The sequence below is a fragment of the Montipora foliosa genome, chromosome 1, assembly GCF_036669935.1.
Source record: "Montipora foliosa isolate CH-2021 chromosome 1, ASM3666993v2, whole genome shotgun sequence".
Taxonomy (NCBI): Eukaryota; Metazoa; Cnidaria; class Anthozoa; order Scleractinia; family Acroporidae; genus Montipora; species Montipora foliosa.
This window is the reverse complement of record NC_090869.1, coordinates 53970953-53980952: the sequence shown is the minus strand read 5'-3', so window position 1 is coordinate 53980952 and position 10000 is coordinate 53970953. Positions and strand designations below refer to the sequence as shown.

At 41.5% G+C, this 10000-nt stretch overlaps 1 pseudogene; it reads right to left on the bottom strand.

Moving 5' to 3' along the window:
- Positions 1-10000, bottom strand: part of LOC137971299 (uncharacterized) — a 26230-nt pseudogene that overhangs the window by 10672 nt on the left and 5558 nt on the right.

Below are 10000 nucleotides of genomic sequence, written 5' to 3'. Positions count from 1 at the left end.
CTTTCAGACCATTGTGCGAACTCCCCATCCTCAAAAGGCGTCCCTTGAAAATTGGAAACTCAGCTGATAACTTTTCAATCACGCCTTCAACTATCTTGTGCACATCTTTGGACACTGTGTCGACGAACTCATCAGTGGGGTCAACTCTTCCTCTGACATCAAGTTCCCGCATATAGTCAATCATAACGGTGCTGTCCAAAGCATGGGCACCATGAAAACATTTTGCGTGCTGCCATCCACACGTTTTGAAATCATTAGTGATGCTTTCTGAATCACAAGACGCATTGGGGTGACGACCTCTTGTATGAGCGTGGTGAAACTCCAGTAATCTTCTTGAGAAACTCCACTTGGCCATGATTTGCTGTTGCAGTGTTTTCTTGCAGCTGAAATATATTATGCATTTTACTGACTGGATTAAATATAAAATGCAATTGTTGATAGGGTTTTAGGTGTGTACAGTTTTACACAGAAAGTTTATAGACTCAGCCGACCTGACCTGAGATCACGTTAATATGGAGGTGAAGTCACCTGATTTCACGCATTGATCTTGGTGCCAAACAAACATACACATTTTGTTTCACGCTAGTAAAACTCAAAGTTTAACTCACATTTCGTGTCTGAAACAAAGGGTGTATGTTTGTTTGGCACCAAAATCAATGTGAAATCAGGTGACTGATTGGCTGAACGTCAGCCAAATGGTCGTGTGGTACCTGGGAAAAAGACTAACAAATTCTGAGATATTGCCAGAGATGGGAAAATGTACATGTACAGACAACGTGACGGATGGACAACAGACGAAACGTAATAACCATATGTCGTATCAATCCTGTAGCCAAAGTTCTGACCATTGTTTCTTGAGAGAAAAATGGTCCATGCCTATATGGCAACAGATGTGACCTCAATTTTGACCTTTAAAAGCCACCCAATATCAAATTCAGGGTCACCATGTTTAATTCCACATAAGACCTAACACCAATTTAAGAGCTCATTTCAGACAGATGTCCTTTCATTTCTCTCTATAAACACAGTTCCTAAGTCTCCGTACGATCTGGCTTCTCCATTTAAGTCACCAATTTGTATTCTGATGGCAAGTGCTTTTCCAAGATATTGTTTAGCTTTGTCATATTCACCAACAGATTGAAACACAGTTCCTAAGTTTCCGTACGAGGTGGCCTCTCCTGTTTTGTCACCGATCTCTTTCTTGATAGCAAGTGCTTTCTCAAGATATTCCTTCACTTTGTCACATTCACCAAGAGATATAAATACAGTTCCACAGTTTCCGTACAAGCTAGCTTCTCCCCTTTTGTCACCAATCCCTTTTTTGATGACAAGTGTTTTCTCAAGATATTCTTTAGCTTTGTCATATTCACCAAGACGCTTAAACACAGTTCCTAAATTACTGTAAATTGCTGCCTCCCCCTGTTTGTCCACAAGTGTTTTGATGGCACGTGCTCTCTCAAGATATTCTTTAGCTTTTTCTGTTCACTAACAGATTGAAACACAGTTCCTAAGTTTCTGTACGAGCCGGCTTTTCCCCTTTCGTCACCAATCTCTTTTGTGATAACCAGTGCTTTCTCAAGATAGTCTTTAGGTTTGTCATATTCTCCAACAGAATGAAACAGAAATAGAAGACAGAAAGAATGAAGCATACACTAATGAAAAGGTTGGAATAATATCTTATCATCTCGGTGTCTACCACAAAGCTAAGGAATAGCTTCAGAAAGCACTTGCCATCAGAATACAAATTGGTGACAAAAAGGAGAAGCCAGCTCGTACGGAACCCTAGGAACTGTGTTTCGATCTATTGGTGAATATGACAAGGCTAAAAAATATCATGTGAAAGCACTTGTGATCAGAATACAAATTGGTGACAATGAGGGAGAAGCCATCTCGTACAGAAACTTAGGGATTGTTTGTCAATCTGTTGGTGAATATGACAAAGCGAAACAATATCTTGAGAAAGAACTTGCCACCAAAAAAGAGATTGGTGACAAAAGGGGAGAAGCCAGCTCGTACGAAAACTCAGGAACTGTGTTTATATTTCTTGGTAAATATGACAAAGCGAACGAATACCTTGAGAAACCAATTACCATCAAAAAAGACAAAAGGGAAGAAGCTGGCTCGTACGGAAAAATTAACTGTAAATAGTTACTAGATGTTAACTCGAAAACCTTACGGTTCCTTTAAACTCTAGGCTCCAATTACCTAAACTACTTTCCTAATTATTCTCTTTAATTAACTTGTAATGTATATAACAATCCTTTGTAATTAGTCTAAGTGTGAGTTAATAAATATTGTTGTTGTTGTTGTTGTGTTTCAATCTGTTGGTGAATATGACAAAGCTATAGAATGTCTCGAGACAGCACTTGTCATCAGAATACAAATTGGTGACAAAGAAGGGGAGGCAAAAGATTACGAAAATTTAGGAACTGTGTTTCAATCTGTTGATTAATGTTGGAAGGTCCACGACCCTAAAGATTCTTTCATTTTACCATCATACACTATGCATAAGTCACATAACCGAGCCGTTCCAGTTGAGCTATATAGTCTATGAAACAGAAATAATTACCTATTGTGTTTTATGCATGGTTAAGGCCAAAATGAGGGCAAAAACACACAACAAAGATCTCTGTCAGGCTTCATAACCATCTCAATCTATTAACTTTGATCAACAACGCAATATCCCTGAAAGGCATTGGACTGTGCTAGACTAACTTGGACACTCGCACATAACAATCTGAGGTAACCAAGTATAAGTCTATAAGACTTTCCTTTAAACTCAAACAGGTTGGCTGCAACTCATTGCTAGGATCGAGTTGTCGTCTCAAAGGACATCATCGTTTCCCTTGCTTAAACCCGTCCATATTCTCGACAGGCCTCCCAGGTTGACACACGGTTACCACATGGGCCACATGGCACATGAGCCACAACACACACTCACGCGCTCTGTTTAAACAGCCGTTGACGCCAATACGTGAGCTGTGAATCCCCTTCAACAGCTTGCTCCTAGAGGCACGTGGAACCACAACTCGCTCTCTTTTCAGGATGAGGCCATCCTGGATTGACATCTCGTCACGCATGATGAAGTAAGGGGAGATAATACTGGGAAGGTTACTCTTATACTCCGGCCAGCCCTTCTTAATCACGGCTTTCAAGACTTAAAGAGATTCGTCCGCTTTAGTGTCTCCCTGGATCTGAGAATACATGATTACGGCAGATACTTGATCACGTTAGTGGTCTCAAACTCTGACTCGTCTTGATCATCCGATGGGATAAATGCCCTTGAAAGGGTGTCTACCAAGATCTTGTTTCCCTTCTCATACTTCACCTCCAGGTCGTACTTCCGTACATGAATTTACCATGCCTTTCAAACGCTTGGAAGCACGATGCAAAGGCCTCTGAAAACCAATCTCTTTCTGCCAAACGTGAAGTCATTAAACTTCTCCATGGCGAAAACAATAGCAAGCGTCCCTTTTCTATCCGTGCGTAGCGGGACTCTGTTCGTTAACGCCCCATTTTCATAGGCTATGGGGTGTCCGCCCTGCATAATGGTCACACCAAGACCAGCTTGGCTGGTGTCACACTGTACCTCTAGCGGCCCATTTGGCTTGTAGTAGGATAGCACAGGGGTAGACACGATGAGGCTCGTGACCTCCCTCCAAGCCCGTTCTGTGTGTTGGACCAACACCATTCTACATCGTTATGTGTCAGGTCACGGCGCGGTTTCATCACGTCGGGTAGGTTTGGCAGGAAACGACTGATATAACTAACCATACCATTTAGACGGGACACATCGCCTGGATTCAGTTTCAAGTCATTTCAACAATCCCTCTGATTTTCTGCGGATCTGGCCACAGGCTTTCTGTTGTCAGGAGATGCCCATGAAAGGTGACTTCCTCACACTTGTTGTCCAGTTTCGTGCGGTTGAGCTTTATGCCCTTTAGCTGACACCTCTTCGTGAAGGCCTCCATGTTACCATCGTGATCAGCATCACCTCTTCCATAAATGAGCAGGTCATCAGCTATTAAAAAACACCTTGGTAGACGCAAAAACTCTTGGTGTAAATGCTTCTGGAATATCTCACTTGAGACCAAACGGCAAAAGAAGCCAGCAGTATCTCCCGTGAGGAGTGGCAAAAGTCAGCACCAGACTAGACTCATCGTTAGTGAACACACGGGCCTCTGCTAAATCGGGCACCACCTCGTCAATAACAAGAATCTGGTATCTTTCCCTCCTCGGGGCAGCATTAAGCGCCTTAAGGATCAATGCAAACTCGTAACTCACCAGATTTCTAGACAGCGACAACGAACTGGCTGACCCACTCTCTCGGTTCATCGACGGGAGCAATGACATCCAGATCCTGCAAACTTCGAAGTTCCGCCTTGAATTTCTCTTTGACGCAGAGAGGCACTTTCCTGGCTGGGAGAATTACCGGTTGACAAGCCGGATCCACTTGCAGATGAACCCTTTCTGGAAGCTTGCCTTAAACACATCCGCATATTTGACAATCAGATCATCTTCCAAATTCTCCAAAACACTCACAAAGTTTTCCTTGTGCACAGTTAACAAACCCATCTTCTCAGTGGCGTTTAATCGCAGAACTGGAGTTACATTTTCTTTGACTAACAAGAACCTTGCTTTGTACTTCGCATTGTTTCGTGGATTTACAACTGGCAGAGCTCAGGTCCCCACAGGCTTGACCTTGGTGCCATTGCACATAATAAGGGACTGGGAACAAGGAGCAAGATCCACTTTTCCCACATGCTTGTATGGTAAAATGTTAGCACTAGCTCCACATACAACTTGAAACCTGACAAGTTTCAGCTGGACCAGCATTTCAGAAAACACGGCCTAATCTTTCATGGCTTGAACCCTAACAACAATTGTCTTTTCCTGGTCTTCATCACTCTCGATAGCGCAAACGGCGGCATCCTTACCTTTGCATCCTCTTGCAAAAATGGTTCTTTTTCTTGCACCACTTACAGACTTTACCCCAGGCAGGGAATTTCTTTCTCTCCGGGACATCATCATGGCCACAGAATTAAACGAAATTGTCCTTCCCGACCGTCCATCCGGCGTCGGGAATTTGAGGCTTTTTCCTCTTTGACTCGACCTGATTAATGTTGTCTGCCGGTTCTGACAGCGACTTCATCTGCGACATATGTCGATACACCGATCCAAAGTAAGATTTCTTATTTTCAGTTGCACGTCTTAGCCAGCGTTTTCAATTCGGCGATAAAACTATCCACCGGATCGGTTAGAAGTTTATCTCGCTTCGCCAAAATTACGCCGACCTCTCCAATACAGTACTTCTCCAATTTATCCATTAACACGTGCCAATCATCCGACTCCTCGGCTTCAGTGTAACTGAACGCCTTGATAACTTTCAAAGCATCATCTCAAACCGTCTGCTTAATCATCGCTAGCTGGTATTCCGGGCTCTCTCGATTCAGCCTAGAAATGACGAAATAGTTGTTGTACTTTTCCTCCCAAAGCTTCCAATTTTCGGCGACTTCTCCGCTGTGTTTCAAAGCAAGAGGTTGCGGAGGCGTGATCGGACGAAACATCGACGATTGAGGCGGTAAAATTTGGGATGTTGTGCCCGAGCTTTCACCACCAGAGATTTCTTCATCACCCATGTCATAAACGGTTTAATTTGTCAACGACCAAAATGAAGCTAAATAATTTACCACTGCCACCATGTTATAAAACGAGGGATGACAAGGATAAAACTAAAGACGTTTACTCAGTGCAATCTACATCGCAACTGACTACGAATATTTAAGTAGATTCAACTAGCAGGAGCGGGTCTCTACAGAACGCACGTGTGCCAAGTTATACAACATTACGCATCTTATCATAACAGGGTGTAGTGTTGCAAGTTAATTAACCTTTTAAATTTGGTGAGTATCTTGTATGTACGGTTACAGCGCTCATTGCCATCAGTCTGATGTCAAGTTAGATCAGAAATCAAGTGTCATGTGTGGTTGAGTGTCTTGTCTCGTTCTTGCCCAGGTAATGTGAACAAAACCTCTGACTGCAAAATTGAACTCAAAATAACAAAAATGAGAAGTTAGAGAAGAAGATTTGAAAGCGGCCTTAACCTTAAGGCTAAATCCTGAGGGAAGAAAAACGTAACCCTAACAAATTAAACTCTAAGAAAGAGGAAACGGACTCACTTCGGTCGGAATGAATAACCCTGACAAATGGGAGACAGAAGCGTTGTGGTAGTCACCGAGATAACAAGATATTATTCCAACCTTTTCATTAGTGTATGCTTCATTCTTTCTGTCTCCCATTTCTTTCGTGATATTAATCGCTTTGTCATAAAGTTCTCTTGCTTTTAGATATTTATACTGCATTAGATATATGTTGGCCAGTTTTACCAGAAGATTTCCTTCCTCGTCTTTTTTACCACACTCGCGGTAACGGCAAAGCAGAGAGCGCTATGAAGGAATCCAAGAAAATTCTCAGAAAGTGCAGAGCGAGTGGTTCAGACGCATTTCTAGACTTACTCAATACCCACAATACCCCGCCTGCGAGTGTCCAAGTTAGTCTAGCACAGTCCAATGCCTTTCAGGGATATTGCGTTGTTGATCAAAGTTAATAGATTGAAATGGTTATGAAGCCTGACAGAGATCTTTGTTATATGTTTTTGTCCTCATTTTGGCCTTAACCATGCATAAAACACAATAGGTAATTATTCTGTTTCATAGACTATATAGCTCAACTGGAACGGTTCGGTTATGTGACTAATGCATAGTGTATGATGGTAAAATGAGAGAATCTTTAGGGTCGTTGACCTTCCAACATTAATCTTGGCATCTTTGCTCTTTAAAGCTTGTCGGGCTTCAAAATTATAATTCCCTTCCACTAACAGGCATTGAATTAATAGAGTCTACATTCCTCGCCTTCCTATCATATAAAAACAGACTAGCTTGAAGACAAACAATACAACTAAAGAAGGATGGCTTTTGCCATAACTCTGTTGTAATTCTCCATATTTATTATATGCGAGTGATCATTTCATAATTTACTTCGCAGGATTTCATTGATTTCCTTCTGGCGCCTTCTCATGGTAGTAATATCAGTTCTCAGAACCAAAAACTTTCTCGTTCCTACAGAAAACGATTGAGTTTGTGATTAATCCTCACTTTGTGATTGTCCGAATGTCTTGGCTATCAAAATCGAGCCATGCATATATATTATTCTAGCTGGTTAAGATCGAGACCAGAGATGCAAAGTTAGCTAGCTAGAGCTGTAATGTATATCATAATACGACATGCATGAAAGTTAACAAATTGAATAATTCACATGAATATACAAAGAAAGATCACATTTGTAGCGGAGCTCCTACGCGCCGAAGGCGCTTGAGCGGAGCAAGATTCCATTCCTTAGAAATTTTGGTAAGCCATCAAGCCGAGTAAATTTGGTTATGACGTCACCGTACGAGCGAGCGAGCGAACGTCCGTCCGTCCGTCCGTACAGACTCTGGGGGAGGGGGAAGGGCGTCTCAATATAAACCTAACGGGGGAGCTCAACAACGGGTCGGTACATTTCGCTGACCCCCAGTCCATGGACTACCCAAATGGACTACCCTAAGAATACTATTTCGAACGAGTGCTGTTGATCTATGTGTAAGCAGCATCTCAAATAGTGCTTACTTAAGCCTCAACACCCATTTTAAACAGCATTAGTATAAATACACAGGTGATTATACAAAATCGCGCGCTCTCATTGGCTCGCCGATAATCACCTCGACGGACAAAATGGCTGCCAGTAGTCGTAAGTGAAGATGATTTCGCGTTGAAATATTTTTTTTGAAATGTTCTCTTTTTTGAAATAATCACCTGTGTATTTATACTAAAACTCAGTCTCAGGCTCAGTGATTATCGGTGAATATTCACCTCGACTTCGTCTCGGTGGATATTCACCGATAACCGCTTCGCCTTCGGCGAATAATTGTTAATTATTCAACAGTATTTAAGTCTAAGCACCCATTTTAAAAAGGTTAGCTTTCGATTATTGTTGTGATGGCCGATTACTTCATGTAAGCTACCCTTTTTAAAATGGGTGCTTAGATTTAAAGTGCCCCCGTGATCAAAAAAACCACTTCCTTTTTTCCTTCAGATTTTGAAAGTTTGTTTGCTTAACACCTGACTTGCAAAATTTTGAGCTTTGATTTTTATCCAAAGGCCGTTTACCTTGAGTGTAAGTTTTGGATTTCACGGTCCGCCATTACTCACGTTCAAAACTGACCGACTGGACCTCAGACGGTTGGATCCAGGGAAAAGTGACGTCAGAGGCTCACTAGCTTAAAATTTCAGCGTGTGAACGCAGCTTATTATATATGCAAAGCGTGAGTTTAAAAGTCTGACAGCCCAAAACCCCCGTGCTGCATATTAATTGTGCGGCGTACACACGTATTGCATCCTTAAACTAGTGAGCCTTTGACGTCATTTTCTCCTCGATCTAGCTCTCTCAAGAACATAATGTTAGTAATGGCGGACCATTAGATAGGAAAATTACAGTTAAAATAAAGGTGTCTTTTTGAAATCAAGGCTTATAACGTGGGTCACTTAGTGTTTTGTTAACATAGTTGTGAAATCCAAAGAAAAATATGAATTGATTTTTTGGTCACAGGGGCACTTTAGGGTGGCTGGAACCAGTTTCACTACTTTTAAGGACCTTTTCATTAGAAGGGTTGTCACTACAAAACTGTATCACGTAAAAGAAATGTTATGGTACCATATCAAACACCAATTATTACTTAACAAAATGCGCTCACTATTTTGACGTAATAGGTTACCATGGCAACATGAAAGCTCTCCAAAAACACCCTATATTTCGTCTTTACTCGCTTATACCTTAAAAATGAACTCGGTGACCCCCATTTTTTATTGTAAAATAGTAATTAGCAATTTGAGATAGGACTATCTGCAAAGTTAAAAAAAATTCTCGGGAGCCAATTCAGAGCTACCTTAAATTTTCGAAAAATTAAGGTAGCTCTGAATTGGCTCCCAAGAATTTTTTTAAACTTTGCTGATATTTCTATCTTAAATTGCCAATTACTATTCTACAATAAAAAATGGGGGTCACCGATTTCATTTTAAAGATATAAGCAAGTAAAGACGAAATATAGGGTCTTTTTGCAGAGCTTTTATGTTGCCATGGTAAACTATTACGTCAAAATTGTGAGCGCATTTTGTTAAGCAATAATTGGTGTTTGATGTGGTACCATAACATTGCTGTTACGTGGTACAGTATAGTAGTTATAACCCATCTAATAAGAAGGTCTCTAAAAGTGGTGAAACTGGTTCCAGCCACCTTAAATACTGTTGAACAATGCTGTTTAAAATGGGTGTTGAGGCTTAAGTAAGCACTATTTGAGACGCTGGTTACACATAGATCAACAGTACTCGTTCGAAATAGTATTTTTAGGGTAGTCCATTTGGGTAGTCCATGGACTGGAGGTCAGCGAAATGTACAATGTACTAACCCGCTCAACAACGCCATCTCTTCTTGGAGGGATTTTGTAAGAAAAGAAAACTCATTTCTATTTGTTATGTCGACAAACGATAGCGGAGGTTGATGAGAGATATACTAAGAATAAAGCCAGGATCCGAGCCAGGATTCGAACCAGGATCCGAGCTAGGATCCGAGCCAGGATTCGAGACCTAACCGAGACCTAACCTAACCTAACCGAGACCTACCCTAACCCTAACTAGACTAGAACCAACCTAAATAGACCTAACCTAACCGATTCGAGACCTAACCTAACCGAGAGATTCGAGAATAAATAGCGGAGAAAGCTATGGCTGGAATCCTGGCTCGGATCCTAGCTCGAATCCTGGCTCGAAGTTTAGGTATCCTCGGTTGATGAACGTTTTCAAGATTTAGTTTAACTGCAGCAGAACATAAAAGAAAGCGGCAGACAGTAGGAATAAACAGGCAAAAAAAGTCAAAGAAGAAGCGAAGAAGATTGCGAAAAAGAGCGGGC